The sequence below is a fragment of the Oxyura jamaicensis genome, chromosome 7 (genome assembly GCF_011077185.1).
Source record: "Oxyura jamaicensis isolate SHBP4307 breed ruddy duck chromosome 7, BPBGC_Ojam_1.0, whole genome shotgun sequence".
In the NCBI taxonomy this organism is placed as follows: domain Eukaryota; kingdom Metazoa; phylum Chordata; class Aves; order Anseriformes; family Anatidae; genus Oxyura; species Oxyura jamaicensis.
The window spans coordinates 2,070,616-2,096,405 of NC_048899.1; the positions used below are offsets into that span (position 1 = coordinate 2,070,616).

The following is a 25,790-nucleotide window of genomic DNA, read 5'->3' on the forward strand; positions in this document are numbered from 1 at the left end:
CAGATCCTTCAAGCTGGCTTATAAAATAATAATAATAAAAAAAAGAAATAAATACACACAGTAGAACTCATAATAAGTGGATTTAGATACATAACTTAAAACATTTTTCAAAGAAATAAACAAGTACGGAATGTGAAGATCAACTTCATTTACAGTTCTACTCCTGTGCCCCATGCTAAGACAATTCACAGGTTAGCCAATTTGTTGGAGCAGATCAAGACTTCTGGTGGAAGTTTGTTTCTAACTGCTTTGCTCTCCAAACAACTATGATAAGAATTTCATTCCATCTCTCTTATTTCTAAGCATTTGTTGACAGCAATCTTTGCACAGACTGTGACTGTTAACCTTGACTTTAGTAGAGTTTATGCCCTGCTAACAGTAACATCTAGATATACAGACTCATTATTATTGCAGACAGTTCTGAAAGTAGGCGCAAATTGCATCTAACAGCCAGAAAAATGGCTATTAAGGAAATCAGTTTGCTTATCAGGAAATAATTGTAGCACACACAGCTATTTTCTCTCTCCTTCCTGTCCAAGCACACTAGTGCAGCTCTGAGTATCTTCTCAGTGGGAAGAAAATAGGTAAGGTAAGAACTTAGTCAAAGAGCAGCCGTGTGTAATTGGTCTACAGGTCTGGAACACTAATTATACTCCAGGCTTAAATGATTTGCAGTTTTACTGTGAAGTAGATGGGGTAGATAGTAGATAAAGTGTTATGGCCTAGACAAAGTAATACAGACCATCTTTTTCAGGCTTTGATTCAAAATTTTGTGTAGATAGCAATATAAGACTCCAGACTACATTGGAAAGGAATGGGAAACAATATAGCTTCGCAAATGTTAATTTGTAGATAGGAGACTATCATAGAACTTGAGTTAAATTGAAGAGGACAACCAAGATTTGGCTCCTTTTTGTAATGACCCAAAGAAACATTAGGCACTGCTATCCCCTGGCTTAAAATTAATAACATAAGAATCTCTAAAGGTTTAGAGAAGGCTTTGAAGGCTCACTAAGCATGAAGTTAGTAAAACAACAACAACAAAACCCACAACCAACCAACCAAAAAAAAACAACAACCCACCAACAGAATATTAGTCAGATTTCCTATGCTTTTTGCTACCATCTGTCCAGAAAATAGGTAAGATTCTGTCAGAAAGGCTGTCTGGTCCTAGATCTATAGGCACTTGAAAAATAAGCTGTAAACGACTCAGTAGTTGAACTCAAGGTTTCTTCTAATTTTCCCAGATGACTCAAACACAGTGGAATAAATGTATCCGCCTTGCAACTGAAGAGATTTGGTACTATATCAACTGTCCTGAAGCTTTTCAGCAGAGAATAAATAAACCAAAATCTATAGAAATGCTTATACTCCCCAAGGATCTCATTTCCCAAAATTTAGATGTCCTTTTTAGTGGAGACCTTCTGCCATCGCAGGAGTAAAACTACTCTCTTATTTCCGCAGTGCTATCTAATTACTGTGCAATACGCAGTCCTCCCACGAGTAAATATCAAACTTTTGCACCTAAAGCTGCCATTTCTTATGTCCTAAGAGCTGCTGCCTTCATAGCTTCTTCATTATTGGTTATCCTGAGCCATGAATCAAGAAATATGCACACTGCAGTTCTTCACAAGCACAGATAAGGAAATCAATTTTATTTCAGGAAAGATAAAACTATTGGACTGGAAGATTAATGAACAGTTCCAGCTGCTTTATGGCATCAAAATTTCAGTGATTGATCCCAAACCAGACAAAAGCCTTGCACTGCATTGCTAAACTAGGATTCTGTACAGAAAGAGACTGATACATAATTTGTGCATGTCACAAAATTGCTACACAAACCAGCAGTTTTCTTAGGAAAAAATGCAGAAATAGAAACCAACAGTTTCTAGTGAACTGGAAGATAAAAGCAGGAATGCTTGTCCAATTCAAGAATGTTGTTACTTGCTTCTCATTCTTAGTCTTCCACATAAACCAAGCCCTAAAAACACATTTACCACATTTGGACAAGTGAATTAAGTAGATTGTGTGACTACATCTGACCATTATTTTGTGATGATCCAGAATACTTTTCTGTGAAGATAAACTATAATTTTCTGTATAACGTAAAATATATTGACAATGTAATTATATTGCAGACATTTCTGCAGTGCTGAGATTAGTTCTTCTGATCTTTCAATACTGCTTATTTGAATAGTTATTTTAAATAAAAATATTCAAATATGCAAAATAATAATTTAAACAAACACTTTAAATGAATGCTATTGGGTTGTCTGCTCCATGTTTGAATACATACATTAAAACCAGACCATCAGAGCAATGCAATTAAGATACGTCTTGCAGATGTAGCATCTCCATGCCACATTCCAGAAAAAAATGTAAATAGCCTTTAATTTATACTAGTAAGAAACCCTAGATGTTGTCTGTCAATATTTGTCTTTTAGTGTTTACTTGACTCTGAAGTACAGTGTTCAGATCCAAATACTAGCTTCTGCACAATTGAGAGTATTGTTTGTGTCCATATGCTTTTTCTGCACTTCCTACATTAGTCAGTTTTTCTCTGAAGGTTCCTCCTTCTGGACTTATAATATTAAGGCAGTGTTCCTCTCTTTCACCTTCTTCTGAATCTCACAGGCAAAACTGGTCATTGTGCTGAGACACCAGCAAATGTTTAGTGCATCTAGTGCAGGATACACTGAAAAACTTCAATTTGCTTAAGGCAGCGTGTCGGAGATCTCCATTCTTATTGCCATCTTAGTACTCAACGCTTGTGTGGGTTATTGCTAATGTTTACTACTGCCATATTGGAAGCTACTTCGCTTTCCATATTTTTGCTCTTATAGGGAAAGAGAATTCTATGAATTCTGGGATATGCATAGAGATGCATATGCAATAAAGCATATGTCAGTGACATGCAAGAAAGCGTATGTCAAAATCTTTTAGCCTAGAACATGAGTGCCACATGGATCTGACTGGAGATCTGTAATCATTCATCTCATAGCAGTTACTGCTATAGTCTGCTGTAGCTTGAGTTAAGTGGGAGGATGGCCAGGGAAGAGAGAAAGCAAAGGCTGTGTGGTTGGTCTGACTCAAGTCCATGTACTAAAGCACACCCAATGTCTGCTTAACAGTTGAGGAATCAGATACCATCTAAAAAGCCATGTCTGTTTTCCTACAGGTGCCCAGTACGCTTGAGGTTCAATTTACCACATTCCTTAGCTTTAATGTATAGCTTTGTAAGTAGCCATGTGTTTGAAATCTCAATGGGCTATATGGTTTCAAAACAAGAATGCTAGAGGAAAGTAGAACTTGAGAAACAATACAGAGAAGTTCTGACTCTCTATTCCTTTGTTTGTTGATGGCTCCATGAAAATTTATGGCACAGCTCTGTAAAACCTCAGTCATGCTTTGTTGAAACTAAAGCGGTTACTATTTTAAGGATTGCTTACTTGTTGAATGTTGTTTGTTAAATATAATTGCTGATATATATATCGAAGGCAATTTTGATTAATTACCTGAGAATGCACCATTACCCACTTCCAGCTAAGTATTACATAAAGTGGACTATATAGAATGCTCAGTTATCTATTAAATATTCCAAAGAATAAGAATTATTTTTAGAGTAGAACTGATAAATGTGAGCAGTCAACTGATAATGGGACATTTAGTCTGCATCCTCACATGAAACTTCAGAGGCTAGCTTTCTTGCTGTTGGCACATAGTTACTGTCCCTAGCAACTATTTCTGTCAGGACATCATATGGTAATATATGCCATGAAAACTGACTTAGTTATATTAGCTATACTATATATAGCAGTGGAATATGTTATTGACAGAGACTCTAGAACCGAGATGATAAAAATCATAGAAAACCACAGAAATAATTGAAAATCATAGAAAAAAAATCTGATTTTAAAATGGCTCAGAAAGATTGATTTAATGCTCACTCAAATAACTTGTCTTCACTGTGAAACTTGGATTTTTCAGGTAGGTATGATTTGACCTGATTTTAGAACAAAGAGGAACATATTTTAGCAAATACTAAGTTAACTTGATCTTCAGCTAATAACCCTAAGGAGCTGAACAGCAGGCTGTATATCCAATGTCAGCAGAGCTCACTGAAGGCATTGTAATGCTAGTTGTATACAGTGTATTATGTGGAATGCAAAGTAGGTAAGCATTTTTCAGTATTGATTTCAATACTGTGGTAATTAAGAACAGGTGCATATAAAAGAAGAGAGATACTCTAATTGTTACTAATGAACTCCTTTACAATAGGAACTTCACATAATGAAATGCATAATTAAGCATTAATGACCAAGATCATTACTGGCAATTTTATTCCACTTACACATGATTCTGGCCTAAGGTGAAGCCTCATGTTTTAGTAAAGCTGTCATTCACACTGATGCTCCCTTGCTTTACAACTACATCATATTCTAGCCTTGGAAAGTCTTACAGATATTGATTTATAATATGGATTTAAAGGAAAACTGCTTACAGAGTCAGTCCTGCTTCTAGCACTAACTACACAGGTGGTAATCTAATAAATTACACCAGGTTTTATGAAGAACAAGAAAATCCTGTGGCCCAGTATCTCTACAAAGCATTCAGAAGGAAATTCAGCCAAATACGTAAGTACACGTGTTAACATTTTAAAACACTATCTTTACAGTCACGCTTGAAATTTTTCAGCTTTCCTTTAAAGTGGGTATTGTTACTGCTGCCAACATCCCATGCTCTTTTCCTTTCCACATCAGCCACTGAGGAGACAATGATAACACAGCTGTTCTTCTGTGACTGCAGTCTTAACCCTCAAGCTCAAGCTTGGCCTTGCCTCTGGTCATTCCAGCCTGGAACCGAAATACTTTAGGAGTAAGCTGCACTAGATGTTGCCAGTAGGCTACACTAGAGTTGGCCCAGCAATCATCGAAAGTGGACCAAACAGCAGAAGAGACCTTTAGCCTGCTTGTGTGCTCTAACACCTGTCCTATCAAAGAAAACTCATGTTTTGATTGAGAGCCTATAGTTATGGCTGAGGTAGCTGAGAAGATTGGTGCCACTATAACACTTCTGCTTGATCACTGACTTAAACCTTGCTCCAAGAAATGACAATTACACAGTGAAAAAAGTATGCAGTATTCCTGGAACAGAATTTGTGACAGGGATTTGCCTTTAATGACCACAATTCCACAAAGTTATTTACTGTGTAGTACTACCTGCTAAAATCCAGTATCTTTAAAAAAAGATGCCTTTGTTTGTCCTTTACTTATTTTCTACAATATTTAAAAGGTTGGGTTAAAATATTAACGCTCATTTCCTCTATACCCTGAGTGAAAAGTAGAGATAGAAGAATCTCCAAAGGTTTGGAGATAAACTCAATGGCTGTGGAGCATGTAAAATGGGACAGGACATTCAACACATTTCCTGTACCTGTTCCCATAATGTGATCAGAATGTGGCCTTTCTTACCAGATTCTAACTTACTTGTTTCTGCTGGTACTTAAAAAGAAACTGATCCAAACAGTGGATTGCATCTACATCTTTACATCTACAATGCAGCAATCTGTTACACTGTGTAAACTGTGCTCTCCATTTTAACTAGATTTTTTAAAATTTTATTTTGTGCCCATACAATTATCTCTTCTGAGATTGATAATTTGCAAAAACACAGATAGAATTGCAGAAGATCCTTACAAGATTAAGGTACTGTGCAAATACAACAGCAGGTGAAATTCAATATAAGCAGACACACAGCAATCTTGTATGAAATGATGAGTTCTAAGCTGAACATTATTACTCAGAAATCTTGATGTTAGAACAGATTTATAAGCAAGTTGTCTTAGTGCTCAGAAATAGAAAGGCAAACTGAATTAATGTACTTTTTGATGCCTGCATCTCAAAGAGATAACTAGAAGTGAAAAACATTTGCTAAAACTCTGGTAATCTCAGAATGCCCCATGACTGTAAATGGCTGCAGGCTGGGAAATACTAGTGCACATATACATACACGCTACATATTACTACATTCTTCCCTTGTCATCACAGAGAGACAAGAAATCACCTTCGGTATAACCTAGTAAAGCCATGCTACTTTCCTATTTTCGGCAAAAGGTATTTAGAGAATATTTTGTATATAGGGAAAATAAAGATTAATGATATAATGATGACTAAAATTCTTCCTCTTGTCACCTCTTTGGCAAGGAGAACAGTTATTTGTACATAACAATTTTCTACATAACATATCCAAATTCTATTAAACACAAAACCATAGACATTTCCTTCAGGAAGGTCTTAAAGAAAAGCTGCAGGGAAGTGGGAAGGCCTATCAAGGAAATTGCCCCTGTGTGCTAACCAAATTTTGCTGGTCTTTGTTTAGACATCTGCCACTAGCTGTTGTCAGAGACTTTTGATCCATCTCTCTGTGTGAGCTCAATCTTATGAGCCTCTGATCACAGAATCTGTTTGTAAAACAGCAGCAGCAAGCAGTGGTTGCTCAGTCTTTCATGAACTGCAGTAAGATACTATTTTCAGATAAAATCATTCACATATAATAATAATCTAGATAATAACTATAAATGCCTCTGTTCTATTTCAGCACCTTAATTAACTAAATATTCTTCAGAAGAAGAGAGATTGGGCTCCTGCTCATTTTGTGTTCTTGCAAAGCATCCTCGTGTCAGCGTGGTTTGAGTGTGCAAAGAATGCAGGAGCTGGCTTAGAAAACAGGTGGAGAGCGCCCATCTGCAAGGGAGCGGTCAGCCCCATCTCCAGGCACGCCCAAGGCTCAGTAGCCGGTACCAACGCAGGCACCAGGCAGCACCAGCTCCGGTGATGGTTTGTCATCAGGCAGCCCGTGCCTGTCCAGAAAGATCAGCCCTGGAATTGGATTGTGTATTCTGCAGGGAGCTGGGCCAGAGATTAGGGCAGAAAGTTGATAGCAGGGAGCTGGCAGCTCTGGCTGCTGAGTGAGTGGGTTGATATAGCTGGAGTTGTCTCAAGGCAAATGGCTTCATTCCTAGCTATAATGAATTGCAATAATCAGGCCTCAAAGTCGTGTGTGCATCACTGTTGCCAAATTAGATTCTGATAAGAACAGACAAGCTTCTGGTGCTGTGCAGAAAGAAGGTGACATTCCAGCAGCCCCTACGATTTGGATATTTAGATGCAGCAAAGACAGCACATTTCTAGTGTGAGCAGAGGTCACATACCTCTGGTATAAAATGACAGATATAAAAAGTACTTGTCTTAACGACTTATCTGTGTTTATGTTAATTTTCTACTACAAGCTCTCTCTTCCCATTAAAATTCAGACAAATTCTTCAATGCAGTTTTACTAAGTTTCAGTTTGAAAATGGTGTTTTAAGGTGATATTTGTGCTGTCCCTGTACTGCTGCTCTTTGTGGAGTATCGTTTCCAACAATAGCTTAATACGTCTCAGCTCGGGAGAGGAAAAGAGCTGAACCTCTGGACTTCCTTTGTGAAGAGCTGGGGGGAACAACTGGCTTGCCTAACGTTTTCTGCTCAGAGAAGAAAGGTGAGAGATGTCTGCACTTGTCTCTAACCTGCAGAAGTCTGAGGTTCATCTGCTGGTAAACAGCTTTAGGTTCTGCAGCAAAGTAAGAATGATGCAATACTTGTTATCAACAGAATATTTGGTTAAATTATGTTGAGTTTTGATGTGTCTTGAAAGTGTATAAATAAAGAAAATTAAGCTAAAATAATATAATTTTGGCATGGTTGAAAAAGGCAACAAGAGGAAGATATGCTTCAGTAGGGTACCTCTCCCCTTATGTAAAATCTTTAATTTTATTCTGGAAAAAAAAAAAAAAAACATGAGAATTTTCCAATGGTGATCCCACTATAGAACTTCTTCTGCCTCTCACAAATGTAGATTAACGTTTTATCCAAAAGGAAATTAAAATAAAAAACAATTTTGCCTCAGAGAAGAAGAGCAGTTACATGTTTTAAACAAAAATGTACATACCACAGGGAATTTACTGGGGAAACACATAGTTTAAACTTAAGGAAGAAAAAGCAATTTCAACAATGGCATATGTATCAGAATGTATGTATTTCTCCCAAATAAAATTTGCTTGATCTCCTAATAAAAACTGTTTTTAGAGATTATCAGCAAATGGAAAGATGACATTAATATAGATAATAAAGACAGCGTATTCTGATCATGCCTTATCCACCACAAAACGATTACCTCTGATAATGGGATTTTTACTGTTGATTCATATGTAATAAAACATACCTAGACTTTCAGTTTGCTGGGGTTCTGTAACACAAAAAATCACGTACTAACTATTAGTCTATGCAAATTTTCTGTAGCACAGCAGGTTATATTTCTGTTTATCTGGAGTCACTGATATTCAGTAATACCTGTGTGCTTAATGATTGTGCTTGAGTGCTCTTGGATACCTGAATATTTCAGTGGCATGAAATAAAAAGCAAGTGATATCCTAGTTAAACTTTTACTTTTGTGTGTGTGTGTCTAAATTCTGGTTTTAGTTATATTGAGATAACCTCACTTACTTGTTGAAAAGAAATGTATAGTTCTGAGATGAGGCATTGTTCAAGTAAAATGAATTGTGATGATCCGTTGTTAGCCATTCTCTGACTCATTAGAAGCATTACTTTTATGTACTAAATCTGAAAAAAATATTTTAAAAACGTTCATCTTTACTTAAGAAATAATATACTTCAATTAGAAGGGTACCATGTCTATTAATATGATTATTGATTACAGTCACAGGTATAAGCATATTTGAAAATGCTTACTGCCTGGACCAATCCTTAATTTCTTTTATCTTTCTATTTTTATATTGCCCAAGAAAACTATTTGGAATTAAAATGACTAATATTCTGATGAAAATATTGAAGTATGACTTATTGCCCTTCTTGGTTAGTCAGATAAACTGCAATCAGCACTTGGAAAGACACAGACACTATAAACATACCAACCTTTTTGCTGCATTGTTTCTAAAAGTTTGTAAAAAAAAATAATTTCTAAAAATCTTCAGAAGCTGAAATTTCTCATTTTGAGCTACAGACTAAAAAACCCTCTAGGGTCCTGAGAAATAAAGGTTGTTACTATTCCGGCAAGTGTTAGGCAGTGCCAGTCATGCTTGCAAATGATTTTTATGTTATACCATAACTCTGTTGCAATGCTTTTTAACTCAGTTATGATATATTGTGAATCTGATCTCAAGGAAGCTAAAGAAATGGTGAAAACAGCTGAATTATATGGCATAATGGCACCATTAGTAAGTATCTAAATCCACACTTCTTTTTTACATTTCTGCAGTACAAGCAAAACAACCAAACCAAACCAAACAACTGCTGGAGGTTGATGCAGCCTAATACACACTTTTTGCTGAGTAGAACTGTACCACAAGTCAGCCTTCACCCAGACAAAGGCTTCCTCTTTCATAAGCATGAGGGTCAAACTCTATATTTAGTCTTCAAGGATAAAATACTCCTATGTCAAACGTGCTGGTACTGAAATCTGAGCTAGTCCCTCATTTAGACATGATGTTACCATCCTTGCATCGGTGATATATAGACACTTCTAGACATGGCAGCATTACTGGAATATGAGGTAGCAACGGCAGGCACTCACGAGTTTGAAAACATCAGAGATCGGCTTGCTTCTTTATTATGCACCTATTTTATAAGAAACATATGCCTGCTCCTGCATCCACAGATCATTATTTTACGCTTCCATCTGAGGCACAGACGTGATTTAACCCTGGCAGCACCAATCTGAAATGATAATACTGGTCAATTAAAAGATCTTTCCACCCTGAAGAAGGACAACGTCTTTCACAGTGACAGTGAAATGCATTTGTAGGAGTGCAGGCTTGTTCAGGGAGGAAGGAAATGGACCATCCTCCTCTCCCTTTCATTCTGTGTCTCCCATCACACCCTGCGCTCAGTCTGGAACATTCTGAATTCTTACCTAAAGGTTTTCTTCACTGTGGGGTGCTCACCAGTTCTGGGCTGTGCTGCTGCTGATCCACTGGGGTATCTGGTATAGTTGTGTCTGGCTATATGTACATAATATTATTTTATTTTGTATTATTACTTTTATTTACACATCACGTTTCTTTTAGTGGCCACTTCTTGGACACCCTCCCTGTGTTCACGCTGAGCATGGCAAGCGCTGTTAGCCTGGGTAGGACTGTAGCTGAGTTACCTCAACTCTCCTCCTTGCAATGAAAGAAAAGGGGTGACAGGACTTCATACCCAAAATGCTTCTTAGTATCATGGCGACCGTACCACCAGCCTCTGCATCAACCAAGCACTTTCAATGCCTCAGAGCCACATCTAAACTATGCTAGTTACCTCTCTATTGTTCACCGAAATATTGCCCCTCCACTGTATCCATCGTTTCCCTCTTCCTTTCTTTTTTCGTTTGAAAGCTCTTTGCATCAAAGAACTGCCTTTTGGGTTTTATTACTTCAACCTGAGTCAATGGCAAAATTGTATTCTATATCTCCATTTCCAGATTCAACACTGACTTCAAAGGGAGGAGCACTTCGCTTCCTGTGGTTTGCTTGCACCGTTTCTCTGAACAGAACTGAAATAGAGTGGTAGCCCCTATTGCCGTTAGATTCTGAGTAGGCTCATTTGAGTAAACAAAATTCCCTTAGAAAAATACAGATTACTACAATAACTACAGCAGATTGTGTTGCTGAATACCACACTGATATTACCTCTACAGACTCTCCTACCTTTCAGGAAGTCATAAAAGCCTGTAAATTGTTTTAGTGATAGAAAGTATTTTAGACAGACAATGAGGGAAAAATGTTGAGCTAACAGATAAATAGCAAGATTGTGCCAGATATTATGGCTGTTTGCATGGCTAGCTGCTTGAGAACCAGACAAATGAGGCTGTCAGTTTTGTTACTGACAAGTGCATAATTCACTTCCTAAGTAAACTCAATTAGAGGCATAGCTATGGACGGGGAAAGGCCTAAAGCTAGATTATGGTGCATAAAAGGATTAGAACCTGATAATTGTATAATGAAGAGCAAGCAGCTACTTCTAGCTTCTTAGGAGGAGGAAGAGGTGCTTGGAAAAGCAGTTATTCAGCATTAACCATGGACTACCTTCATGACAGAACATTGCTTTCCGTGATTTATCCAACCAGAGCACAAACGTTGTTAAATAAATGTCATGAATTTAAGAAATATATGCAGCTTGCCACTTTGTTTGAATTTAAATCCAGCCTCTGCTGTATAGCTGGAATAATCTTCCATACCTCCTCTTTCTCACAGCCTGCTTTTAAAGAGAACTGTAGTATTTCTTCTGTAGTATTTCTTTTCATAGCACTCTGGCAGAGATCTGCAGGGTGTTGCATCAGAAGAATGCCAAGGAAATGTATTTCCTATATTGAGCTGCATTTCCTACACGGCCATGTCTTTTGTGTCATGGTGAAATTCAGAACTGGCCTTTTTTTTTTTTTTTTTTTTTTTTTTTTCCAGGCTGCCTGATCATTTAACCTTTAGCAAGGGAAAAACAGCATCTTGCTTCTATTTTCTGAGAGTGAGTTGGGATAGTTGGCTGGTGCCAATAAGCAGTAAGCTGCACTGCCACGTATTCTGCCAGTGACTAATGGTGGTTTTACGTCAGTGGAATTAAGAGCACATGAACTATGATGATATAGCACACATGGGATGTGAAATATCCAGGCATGTGAGAAATGAAGAGGTAAAGAACAGAGAAAAAATTGGAGTGGAGCAGAAGTGACCAGGTCTCAAGGTCCTGGGGGAGCACAGCGAAGCTGGTCAAGAACTTGGGCAAAGGGCTGGAGGAGGAGATAAAGGACCAAGGCCAGGAATGGAGAAGGGCAGCCAGTCTGTCTGGGAAGGCAGAGACAGGCTTCAAGTTGGGACGGAGCAGATGAGTTTACAGCTACTGTGGCATTTCAGCTCCAACTGCCTTGTACTGAAACTGGGCTCCAGACTTCTCATATACATGAATACAGACAGACAATTGCACTTCTGTTGCCATCACTTTCTTTCCACGAGTCACTTCGTTACTTATGGATAGATCATCATTGTTTTGAGGTGTAGCTTTAAAAACACACCAAGAGCAAGCCACCCACTAAGCTAACATATGAAAGATTAGGGGAAATTCCATACTTAGGGGAAATGGAAACATTTTCTGCAGAGCTTTAATTGCATGCTGTTTGAGATTGCTTAGGGGCTTACGACAGTAGATTAAAACCCAAAGAAACACAGCTGTGGGAAGAGAAGAGTAAATATCTGTTATATGCAAATGCATCACACCTCTGCTCTATTTCACTGGCTATTATTTCCATATATATCTGTGTGGAGCAAATATAAGAACTACATAGCATACAAAAATCTAAAAGTGTCTTCTTATGTTGGAAACTTGAGCTGAGTGAGAGGATCACATGGTGGAAATAGGTTCCGTTGTAGAGAACACAAAAGCCAAATTATTCTGGCACAAAAACCAACAGAAATATTTCTCATTTCATCTGTGAAGAGAAAAAAGAAGACATTTGAAAAATAAATCTAATCCCAATTGCTATGGATTTTCTGCAGGGGTGTATAGAGATTTACATATTTTTTTTGAGGAAAATTACTTTTGAAAGCCACAAACTGTAAGAACAGAATGCAACAGATTGATTATGCAAGCAGAGCTCAGCCAGAGCACCAATTTGATCACAGAGGACAAAATTTTTAAATTGTTTTTTCTCACATTTAAAGAAAGACTTTCAAAGCAAATAGCACGGGGTAGTATTACAGATGCAATTAGCATTTACTTTAAAATATCATCCATTTTTCTTGCAGATTTGAGACTGATCCGCTATGGATAAGGGGACATTAGAATAGGGAAGATAGGTCTCAGCTGTAAAATTTAGATCTGGGTCTGAACTAAGATCAGGCATGTTTAGACCTGAGTTCTGAAACAGAGAAATAACATTTGTTTGGGAAGCCATGATTTGAATGCACTAGATTTTGATGGCATTCATATTCAGACAAGTTTGTGCATAATGTGAGTATTTCAGGACTACAGGACCACAGTTAACTCACACATATCTCTGTATGCAACATGCAAAATACTCCCCCAAGTATCTGAAAGTTGCATCAGTTCAGTAGCTTAAAAAGGGTTTTGTAGTCTTGACTTCTGTCCACAGAATTTCACTGCTGGTTCACTTAGGGAAATTTAAGATCCCACTGAGGCAACACAGTACCTAATGCCAAAATATTAGTTAATCAGAAGTACAATAAATAGCTTTTTTTTTTTTAAGTTTGATTTTTAATATTTTATATTTCTGCAATACCATCAGAAAAATTATTCTTTCACTTCCTGTTCAACAAATAACGCTCTAGATGGTAAAATGTCTGCTACACAGTGCATTTAAATGACTACAATCTATTTTTACCCTGAATTGAAATGAGAGACAGTCTTGCTAAAATATACAGCACTTAAAATATCTGCCTCAGCATTTTTACAGAAAGCTGTCATATAGAGAATACTGATATTTTGTTTCTCTTCAATTAGAATTTTTAAAAAAAGCAAGCAAAAAACCCCAGACAAGAACAACAACAAAAAAACAACCCCCCAAATCAGTTCATTCTCTATAGTGCCAAAAATGCCCTGTGAAAAGCACTCTTACAGGAAATCCATGTAATCTTCTCAACCCTATATCAAGGAGACAGAAGAGCCATCCACTGCATAGGGATAGGAGAACACACCCACCCCAGATTCTGAATGGCAGCAGCACAAAGAGGAGAAACTTGCTCTGCCTTTATCACCTCCACTCGTCCTGTGCTCCCAATTACCTCCCACTCCACAGTCCAAGTGCTTTGCCAGCTTTTCATCAGACTTCCGCTGGTCACTCATCTGTTGTTACCATGTCTATATAAATACGTTTTGTTGCCACTTCCAAACAACTCGAAGACCACAGCAGCATATCCATTCTGTTTGTCTTCCACAACATAGGATACATTTTTTCTTCTAATCTCATCAAGCTTCCTTTCCTCAGTATCCCTTTCATAAATTCACTGCTCAAAATGGTCAAACCTGAGGGTTTTAATGACTGAACCCATTAGACCCAGGTTTTAGAGAACTGACCCTCTCTACCAGACCCTTATCTGAATGCTGTCTCAACACAGCACATAAACCCAAGCGTTCCATCTCCACCACTCAGTGGAAAGCCAGGCACCAAGCTGGCAGCACCAGCACACTATTTCTCCAGATACTGAACCACAGCAGCCAAACCTTCAGCTTGTCTTCTAGACCTCACACCTTCCATAAAGAATCACTGATTTAAATTAAAAAAAAAAAAAAAAATCACAAGTCAATGCTGTTTGAAAATGCTACCTTATGGACAGAAATAAGTAGTAAGAAATTAATAACTTAAAATTCTGGCCTTAGTAGTTATTTCCAAATTATAAGAAATGAGTAACTATCACCCAAAACGTTATAAAATGCATAAAATAATAAATATTTAAAAATAAAGAAAATATATTTTAAAAAAGAACATTAAAAATGAGGAACAGATTATTTCAAACCCAAGCGAGTTAACGGCAAGTCCATGCCTATTGACAAGTGCTTTCATCAAAAGTACATTGCAGAAAGTACATTACAAAAGAATTAAAATGCCTTTATTACTGGCCTGGAGGCCCCCTCTATCTTTAACCCTGTTTTAAAGAGATATTAGGGCTACTGTTTCTAGGTACATTCAGCAGAAGCTCCCTTTACCCCTAAACATTAAGATAAATCAAATGCTTCTACGTGTAACAACTGGTTGGAATATAGAAAAAGTGCACATGATAACAAGTGCTTACTTGACTACCAGCAAGGGAACAACTGCCTGCCTAGGTCAGACAATGAACGCATAGGGTGCTGTGTTGAAACTGAATTAAACCGGTGGGTTTGCACCATCTGTGCTATCCAAGAACCTTTTCAGTGACTTTAATTTTCAGGGAACTTCACCATGCAAATTTTGTGCCCGCATTCAGAATATTAGTCTGATGACAACATGATGTAAATGTTTGCTTTTAAATTAATGCATAAAAATTCTTTAGGATTCATCTGAAAAAAAAGGTGAGATTGACAGTATCAGGTTCAACTGCATGTAATTTTCCTTTCCATATTATTGGGAACCATTTTGCATACCACTGCATACTCTTTGTATTTTGCACTCTGTTGTAGAGAAGATACCTTTCCATAATGGTTGAAGCGATTCCTGTGAGAATATATTTCTGAACTGTCTCTCTTGGGCACCATATAGTGTAAGTAAATTTTAAGATCCTCCAGTGAAAGACAGTTTAATAAAACACCTTATGGACTACTAGTGTTAATGAACAATGAAAATTGACTATAAAGTGAAGTGAGACAAAATTATATTAGACGAGGAAAAATAACATACATCATCTTTGCTTCAATAGAATCCGTGTATGGACATTGGACATGGTGAAAGTCTTCATTACATTTTATTGTGGATACCCATGCATTGGTATTTACCAGGGAGCAGCCAACTGTTCCAAATTCACAAGGCAGCTTGCACCAGCTTGCTATTCTGCACTTACGCCCCAGCACGAAACACATTTAAAACAACTGATACAGAAGCTACCGATAAAAATCCACACATGTGCACAGAATAGACGCAGGTTTGTTCCCTTCCTTTACTATACCTAGAGTCACAGGATACTTGTGAATGAGCTCACTGTGCACATTGCTCTTCAGCCTCTCCATGCTGAAGAATGCTTAGCTAAATGGTGGACTGCATGATTGTTCAGAGTAAGACATTTGCCAAATGAGTAGCTCGTGAAATGGAGAACTGATGTTAGGGGAAATAACGTGTAAGAGGAGTACTGCCAGTAGAAGACAATTTAAAATATTCATAAGGCTACTGAAGAAGGCGAAACAAAAATTTCATGAGGATGAAGACAAGTGTTCGATGGAGAAAAAAACCCGTTACTGTTAAGCCGGTTGCTAGAGTGAAAAACATACCAGCTGATTCCACTAAAGACCATGCTTTATATATCTTGTTTCAAAAGCGTTTGTAAGTTTTTATATTCCCTAAAGGATTTTTGTCTGTGTGTGCTTGTCTGAGGGAAATCAGCAAGCAATTCAGCAGACTGTCATTCCGTGTGCAAGACAAATGTAAGGCTGGAATAACAGATTAGTGCAGGCCATGGAAAAGCCTGCAGCATAGACTTGCTCAGGTCACTCAAATCTCCACCAGTGCATTACATACTTGAGGAAAATGAAAATGAAGAAGAATTACCAAGCTAGAAATTACTTACAAGTACGGATTTGGACAGTGATAGCAAGGCTTGTCTTTTTGAAGGGGTAGTGGGGGAAGAAGCACAGAAGTAGCAAAAGGAAGAGGTGCATTAAGATAGCTATGATGGGGTAGGTAAGGGTACCAAAGAGCAACCCCCCGGTCTGGATGGCACAAGTTAGCCCAAGCCCCGTGACAGCAGAAGCTGGGAAGAGGAAAGTGGGCAGCGTCTGCCCCTGAGCTGGAGAAGCATTTGGAAAAAGCAGCAGCAGGCCTGCAGCCCACTGCATGAGAAGTAACCAGTTTCTGCTGAGGAACCTCACCTACATCTGATCTAGTCAGCTGCTATCATGTTAGCCACCAGAAAAGCTAAACCACAGCTGTGCAGTGGTTGGAAGAATGCAGTGCTGTATGCATGGAGCAGGAGAACAAAGAGCAGCACTGCCAAGTCAGTAGGGATGTTTCGTCCCCCATGGTTTCCTTGTCTGTTCTGAGCCTTGGAGAACACCTTTGCAAACCAACACGCAGCACAGGCAACTCTCTCCAGCACCTCAGGATCTCAAGCATTCCCTATCCTGAAAGATTCTGTCTATTAAAAAGATTTTATATTTGGACTTTGGAGGTGCCAAGACCTCAAAACTCCAATCAGTCTCATGGGGTAGAGCAAATAAATCTTCCTAAAACTGTATTTACTTGAAAAAGAACTGAGTTACAAAGCTGAGATTGCTTATTTTTCACTGCAGACTGTCAGACTTTCATTCCATGCTATTATGAGTTTAGCACAACGTTACTGTTATTCCTTTAAATTAAGAAAAAAAAAGCATGAAATAGAGACAAAAGACCCACTTCCTTCTTTTCTCTCTCATGTTTCTTGGAAGTCATTTGTATATTTTCTCTCTCTCTCTCTCTTTTTTTTTTTTCTTTTAATCTTTGTGAATTCAAACTTTCAAGTATATAATAAGATATCCTTGTCCCACTGCTTGTTGCAGGCAAGTGAATTTAGCACGTACGCTCTGAAGAGGTTAAAACTCTGTCTTCAAAGGTGTGATCTCTGTGTGAGCAAGCTCCTATTCCCATTTGAACTGGTTCAGATACAGGACCTAGCTCTTAGGAGAAATCTGAAGATTAGAAGAAATACTGCTAATTTAGAGAACATTTGAAGATTGGGAAAATAGTTGTAAAATGATTGATCAAGAAGCCTAAATAGAATAAGGTATATTAATTTAGACATTTGATCAAGTCTAATTTCATTTTCATCTGCTGGAAGTTATGAGTACCTATTAGAAGCTTTTGCATTTTGTGGAATATAATATCCAGAGGCTATGATCAGAAGACCTGGATGCAGGACTGAGAGTCTATTTCCCATGCTGACACATACTGTTCTAGCTCTTCAGATAAAATGTTGTGCAGGAGAAAAGCACTATTTGTAATAATCATGAGAATTAGAAATAGGTTATATTAATAGTTCCCTATCTGTCACGAGGGCAGTAAACCTTAATGAAAATTAGAAGTATGGTTAATTGAGACGCTTTCAGTCTTTTGCTACTAAATAAAGTTAAAATTTAAAAGATACCCCGAATAAACTCTCAGTTAAATGTCAGAACAGACTCGTGCATTAACACAAAATTTCCAGTGTGTGTGTGCAAAAGGTCCTTCTCTGCATGCCATCTCCTTAGTCTTCAAAAATAAGCACAAGCAACAAAGCCATGAAACTGTGTGAACCTGAGTCACCAAGTTAGCCCTTTGAATGTGTTTTGTCAAAACCCTTACAAATGCAGGGATTAAAACCACTGAACTTAAGGCATTAGAGAAAATACACATATTTGCCAAGTTACGGTAACTGCAACAGTTCACCTGAACATGCCAAACAGCCTCTGTGCCCACCAAGTGCATTGCTCTGCTTTCTGCATTGAAGCATTCCTTTGGCACAAAAAGCTCCAAATACTGTGGTGGCGGAAGGCTCAGAGCGATCATATAATTAGCGCTGATACCTTCTACATGGCTATTTAACAAGGAGGAGTGCAAATGGAAGAGGGCAAAGGAAGAAAATGTGAAACTATAACAATAATTACAAATAAACCAGGGCTTTTTGCGAGATCCCAAACTGTGTTTCTTCTCTAATTACTACTAATTAGCATTAAAGGAAATGACTATGAAATGCCAGTTCCAAAGGAAAAGAAAAAAGGAGAGAATGGGTACTGGTTTCATTTTTCCTTTGAAAATACATTGATTATTCATTTCTAGTAGCCATTTCTAGACTGACTCAAAAAAGTCAATAATCTTTGGTTTTAAGTAAACCAGAGAACTATCAGCTTTTCTCTGCCTTTCCCACTTCACCTCCCCCTCTTGTCTTTAATACCTAATTACATTTATAATTTACCTCCTTCAAATTTAGAAAAACTGTATATGGCTTATACGTTGAGACATAGCCTACCAGAAAGGGTGGTTATCTTATGATGTCACTTACTCTCAGCTTTTTCCCAATCTTTATCAGCCCATAAGATATGAAGCACTGAATTAAGGCAGAAAAGCTCACCATTAAACGTGCACCAAACAGAAAGCGATCCTATAACAGTTATAGGGTCACAGCAAGAGTGTACACCAGGCTTCTCTTGCCAGCCCTGGACACTGAAGAGCCAGAAGCACTCCTGTAAGAACCACTCAGCTAATCATGCTTTAAGATGCAAAGAAAAAGGCTGCTGACTCAGACCAAACAAACCAATGCCTCCAGCCATGCTCCCCTTTCAGCAAGAGACAGTGACATTGTCAGCAAAGGAGGAAAAATCTCTCCTCTCATACAGCCAGTCCCCTTTGATCTGCTCTCTCATTCAAGACATGGATTTGTAATTACTTATTTTCTGATACCTTCCTGGTATCTGCTGATCAGGAATCGGACCCTTGGGCTGGCACTTGTGCATCGGTCCATCACAGAATGGTGCAGGTGACCTGCGAGGCCACTAATAGGGCCATACACCCAACAATGCTATTGTGACTGTCACTCTGGAAATCTCTGTCAGAGTGTGAAACACTCATCTCAAATGAGTGATGGCATACCACAGATGATGGTGTAATTGGAAGTGGAGAAGTTTTACCAGAATACAGAAGTGTGTTAAAGAATCCTACTCTGCAAAACACTTTGAATCGAGCCTTGACTTGTGGTCTAACGTGAAACATACCTCTCTGTGGGGCTTTCTTGTTTCCTCGTTCCAAAAAGGAGACACCAAATTCTTGGGAAGGGAGATGTGCAAACACCAAGAGAATTCCAGGTTGATATCAATCCATGCAGGGCACTTAGCAGAGCTGCAGGTCAATGGGAAGTTTCTTTGTCTTTCTAGCCTTGGAAGTATCAAAACACATGGCTCTTCTGGAAGGGGAAAAAATGTAGATTTAGTCAGCTAGTGAGAATGAGTACATAAACCGCTGAGATTAAAATGTCAGTACAAGCACTTGATCTGAAATAGAGGGTCCTAATCACTGGAACTGATGGATAAGAAGAGAACCACTTCACATCTGACAAAGCAAAATGTAATTATTATGAAAGTGGTGATAGGGCAGGTAAATGACTTGCCCCCAAATTTAAAAAGTCAAACCTAGTTAATTATACCTCAGCTAATAGAAACAGCAGTGATAAGACTGTTACAGATTGGTGAAAAATTAATGAAGTCTTTAATGAACTTCATGGCAAATTACATAAATCAGAGCTAACTTAATAAAAACCCAGAAGATTTTTAGCAGCGATTAGATTTTCTAACTGCTGAAAGATAAAGAAAATAGCTCTACTAAAATCCTCTCTTTTCTGAAAGACTCAGAACAACATAAAAGTAGTGGAAATAGATACGTTTTTTTTGAGTTTTATCTTTAAATGGTCATTCCCAAAGCCGACCAGAGAGTGTTTGAAACCCCTGCATATCAAGCAATGAAGTCACCATTTCTTTTCTGCTGAATGGGAGGAAAGATCTGTGTGTGCTATGTAAACACATTTAAAAAACAATGTGTTTCACACAGTGAAGTTTTTGCTGGACTTGCCGTAAGAGATAAGCAGACTTTGTAGAATTGTTTGAATATTTATTTTTTTAAAACCCCAAACCCCAGTGAGGAACAAAAGGCACACTTAAGTTTTCAGAGAAAAGTCAGCTTCCAAGGATCTCAGCAAGATCAACACTACTGTGAGAATTTTGCATTAAATGGCCAAGCGGTCAAACATGGATATATTTGGAAATAGGCAAAAATTTCAACAAGGTTATTTAGGAATAGGAATATATATTGAAAGGCACAGCCAGCACTTTGAGCCAGATTTCTAGTACATGTCAAGATGCTAAGAACACTTAACTTTCCATCTTGCCTCTCAGACTCTACTTGCAATTAAACCATGAAGAATCATATGTTGAAAATTTATTTTGAATTCAGAGAAGAGCCTAGGCCTCCTTCAGGTTCTTACAATTTAAGTTGTGAGCTACTAGTAAGGGAAGGGGGAAAGACAAAAAAAAAAAGAAAAAGATTGTACCCCATCTTCTAAACCATGCCAAGATGGCTTGAGCCAAATTAGTCACATGAGAATCGCAAACAAAGTCATTAAAAAAGCCTGGTTATTTTCTGAATTTATCAAACTAGTGAAAAGGAATAGTTCTCACTCATTTTTAGAGTTGCAGAGCTATATCAGAAATAATATGCTAAACAACAGCTATGTCTGAGCCTGTAGAAAACCACTAGAGGAGATTAGGATTTCATAAAGGGATGAATGAGGAACAGAGTTTGTGGCTTGCTTTAAGCAAGATGGCTCTGAATTTGAACTGTAAGGCCATCATATAATTTATAAACGCAATGACCAACTGTTTTTGTTTTTACAAACATTTTTCTTCCCCCGTAAATACATTTTGTCACTCTATACCCCCAATAGCATCTGCAGTCACAGTATCAGAGATCCCCTAATGCTTCCATGTCTCCAACAGCAACCCAGCAAACCCATGCTCTAGCACACTGCCTGAAAAGCCAGTACCTTGTAGAGAGGCATAATGAAAACTTACCGTGTAACTCCAGCCCTTGTGGTTTGCTGATGATGGCTGAATTCACCAAATAATAGCCAAAGTATTTTCCCAGAGTACTGCACTCAGTTAAAAAAAAGCATCACACAAGTTGCCAGCTTAATACTTCCAAACCAATGATATCCTGCCTTTTTCATCTCTCACTTAAAAAAAATAAATTGGTAACTTGTTTTCAATTTGTTGTTTGGATTGTAAATCAAAATTTTGGGATATGCCTAGCAATGTCCTATTTGCACTCCAAATCATGGCATGAAGCCTAGACACATAAAACTAATGCTCAGTACTTTAACATGACTTTGTAAGAAGAGAAGACTTGCAAAGACACTGGGAATGACAGACTGTTTAATAGATGGTGTTTGGATATTTATTTTTATCTTAAACATTGACAAATCATCCTGCAGCCACATTGGCAAGCAAGAACTCCTAAACACTAGGTATCTTGTGACCCTAGATTGTGCAAGAGAGAGAGCTCTGTTCAGTAAGCGTGGCACTGGCTGATGCAGCCAACCAGAGTAATAAAATGCAAGGCAGTAATAAAGAATAAAACTCTTTGGAGAACATCTCTGCTGGACAACAGGCTGCTCAGAGGATACCTGACGCTAGACAAAGAGGCTTTTGAAACTACCTCAGCACCGCTACAGGAAATGAGACTGGAACAGGGGTTCTGCCATCCCTAGTCCATACCGCGAGCACAGCAACAGAAGTGGGAAGGCCGAGGCTTATTGCAGACTTGGTGCGCAAAGGCTACCAAATGGAAACCAGTAAGGTCTTTCTCCTCAGAAGGACTGTACAAAAGTGATTTCCACCCCAGTCAGAGCAGGAAAGGAGGAAAGTTTTCAAAACAGCAGTTCCCTTGTACACGGGGCTGACTTTCCAGCTATTGCCCAGGGAGGCTGTTCTCTCTCCAACCTTGGCGGTCCCTCCAAGACGCACTTGGATAAGGCCCAGAGCGACTCTGCCTCAACCAGGAGGTCAGATCAGAGATCTGAGGTCCATCCCAGCCTGAATCATCCAGCGATTCTGAGTTCCCACTGGATTATCACTGTGCCCAGGCACAAATACGGAGTTCTCCTTTAAGACTATCCTTGGTGCTTTCATTTCAAAAGAAGTTGAAAAAAAAAAAAAAGTTCAAACTATTTGTATATAAATGTGAACAGTTTGTGATGAAAGTGTGCTCCGTGCAGAACTGTGCTGTAACTATGGCAACTTCCATTGAGAGAGACATCCACTGTAAACCTATAAGGATCTCATTTTGAAGAGATTTAGTTGTACTAGTCACTGATGTATGAATATTCCAATCATGTAAAAAACACCCCAGTTTCTTACAGAGTTGCTTTTAAACAGTGCAGCTGTGTGAATGAGAATGCCATCACCAGCATTTACATTGAACAGTTTCTAAATTTTATTTTATGATTCTTTTGCCACTTACGAGTTGCAAAAATATTTTGGAGGCTACATTGGGATTCTTTGGTTATAAAATCATTGTAGCCTTACTTAGGTTTCACGCATTCCACTCTTCTTTGCCCTATTAAATGTTTCATGTACAGGTGACTAGTCAGTTTGTCTTTCTCTAGATACCTTCATGTTGAACCCAGCTTCTCATGGGAGGAGAAATTCAGAAATATAGGATGGTTCCTCCCTCTTAGTACTCTGGCTCTGAGCTCTCCTTAAAATCCTTAGCTATCTGCAGCCTCTCACCTAAGGCAATGCTGGACCAATGCTCCCCTGTGGTTTCTGTCCATCTTGTATCCCTTCTCAGTGAAACACTGGCCTTTCTTTCTCACTAAATTTTAGTAAATTCTCATACGCCAGACTTATTTCCAAGGCATCAAACTCAGTGTTGAAGTTTAGGGCAGTTATTTTGTGCCTTGCTAATTGTCAGATCCACCTGATCCACCTTCTTACAATCACAATTTAGGGTATGTAGAAATATGTCCTTAGAGAAGAGATTCAAAATAAATTTCCACAGAAGTCCTCAAGCAGGCCTGGACTTTCATTTTGATGTGAAACGTAAATTTAGTGTTTAATACAGGAATTGTAATGCATCACTGAGCAGAAACAAAAGTGAAGGAATCCCACTACTCTCCTGTTAAATTTGTCCAGTGGAAGACTACTCCGCTCTTCAGAGATGTTGATTTTTAACCACCTCTTACGAGCAAAACTAGGCATGTTAATTTAACATACTTACCCACTTCTACACTTTCCTTCTCAACAAGAAAAAACGCTGGTTGTACAGCCAGAATATTCAATCCAAACTCCCTTTTGTGTTACTTCAGCACTGATGCACCTAAGTATTTATTCATGTCTTGAACCTTTTCATATCTCTTTAATAAATCAGATCAGGCTAAGGGAAGTTTCACGTTATCAGCTGCATCTTGCAGCCCAGATAACTCAGCTCTTATGTTAACCCTGCCTGTAGGTTACAATTCTGTTGGATAGCTTCATGGAAAAGGAAGAAACGTCATAAATTTTGGAGGCAGTTATCTTCTTCAGCTTGCCAGGGGGCTAAAAGCAATTAGCTGCATCTCATCAAAATGCCTGTCTTTTAAAGAACATATACTTGTCAGAATTTCTCATTTATCTTCCATTTAGTTCAATGGTTTCAGGACTGTGAGTAGTATTTGAGATTTGACCTACACCTCATTTTTAAGCTAAAAACAGCCTTCTCCCGCTGTGACACTACTTTTCTAATGAGGTCATTCACTTTTGGAAGAGAGCAGTATGAGATTTGGGCATCTTTGTTTTCCCTTCTTTTCCTCCAAGTTAACATAGGAAAGTGAAGATGAAGATTTTAAAGCTGTAGCATACACAGGGTGTGCTATGCCCAAAGAATGAGCACATCCAAATGTACCTGTGGCACTGGCTTCAGTCAGGGTCTCACTAAAGCTTGTATGAGCAAACTTTCAGAAGTGTTCTCCAGTTCTGTCTCTCTCCATTTTACCACTTTAGGGGCTTATTTTTCACAAACGCAGAGCACTTCCCACAGTAATTCCCCCTTACCAGGAGAACTGCTGCTCAAATGCAGGTTGGCGTTGTTCTCTACCATATGTGCAGCTGAACCAAGGAGAAAGACTGAAAGGGACTGAAGTGTGGTGGGATGGGTGTGCATGGTTTAAGGTACATGTTAGACCTCATGTGTTTAGTTCCAGTGTCTTCGGAACGTTCATGCCTTTGGAAAGTGCACACATTTTCCAGTGTTCCTGCAATAAAGGAAGGTCTGTCTTGCTGTATGTCATTCCTTCTTCCTTTCATGGAAATAGAAAGTGAAAGGCGCACCCAGTTTGCAGATTTAAAGAGTTCTCACTTAAATACAGGTAAGGTGGCATACACTAGTTATGAGCTGGGATCCTGTTTTCCATAAACTCAATTCTTAAGTTTTTGAGAGTGACCTGTTCTTCTGCAGAGATAGGAATCATTTTGAGTGTGGTTCATAGCACTCACATGCTGTGTTTCCTCATGGGAACCCCAACTTCTGTTTCTTTCACAGCGTTAATAAAAGCCAGATCAAAAATACGTGACTGCCTTTTGTTACGGAAAACACAACAGTAATGCTGTTAAATTCAGCAGTGTGAGCGGACTGGATTGCAGCTGGTTAACTAAGCTGTGAAGCTGAGGGACAAAACTAATTCCCTGTGCTCTACTGTCACCAGTCAAGCCAAGAAAGTACAAAATTATCTGGAAGAAAAAAAGTTTTGAGCTGTACTTTTACAAACCTTCTTCTAGACATGGCCCATTTTTTCTCTTTTTGTTTGATTTCTTCTTCCAGGCTCTTTGCATAAATGCATTCAGTTATTTGCATCTGCTTTGCTACCTCACATCGACCAGTTTGCTGCTATCTGTCATAATATCATAATGCTGGGCAGGAGGCGGAGCTGATCTGGCCGCATCAGTTTCATGTGGCTGCTCGTTTGCAGAAAGGCAGCAACCAGACCAGACAGTTGCATGAAATATTTAATTGGATACCTTTTCGTGGCTATTGTCAGAGGCAGATTAAGGATAAGCAGAGTATACCAAAGCCTTCAAAGCCAGCACCTACAGTAACGTGATTACATCAGAATCTCAGATTTGCTAATAGGAAAACAAGGCAGTATTTCCAGCCCTCAATTATGAAAAAAGCCGGAAAGCCTGAAGGCATCTCTGTCATGGTGCTGAAATACAATAAAAACCCCAGGCTGCCTTAATTCAGACCTGGGAGTCATGCCCATCTCTACTACCTAATTAATTGTAAAGATGAGCTTGCAGGAAGTGCAATTATGTGTCCTTTCTGCTGGGTTTCAAGGTATTTGGCAGAGAGAAGGGCAAAATTTGTATTTGCTGAGCAGGAAATTCGTAACTCATTATAATTTCAGGTAGCTAAAAGTATTTTCAAAATTGGGAAATAATTTCAGACAAAGAAAGCAGAGAATTTTACAAGAATGTTTCAAAGTTGAATGTAGCTTTCTTCAAAATAATATTATCCATTTGAAAGTAGAC

At 38.5% G+C, this 25,790-nt stretch overlaps 1 protein-coding gene across 3 annotated transcripts in view; it reads right to left on the reverse strand.

Annotated features, from left to right (window-relative positions):
* Nucleotides 1-19,639, reverse strand: part of SLC39A10 (solute carrier family 39 member 10) — a 117,349-nt gene extending 97,710 nt beyond the window's left edge. For all 3 annotated transcript variants that reach the window (XM_035332254.1, XM_035332253.1, XM_035332252.1), the window contains exon 1: nt 19,452-19,639. The gene's annotated coding sequence lies outside the window, so the exon portion shown is untranslated. The remainder of the gene's footprint in view (nt 1-19,451) is intronic.
* Nucleotides 19,640-25,790: the final 6,151 nt, after the last annotated feature.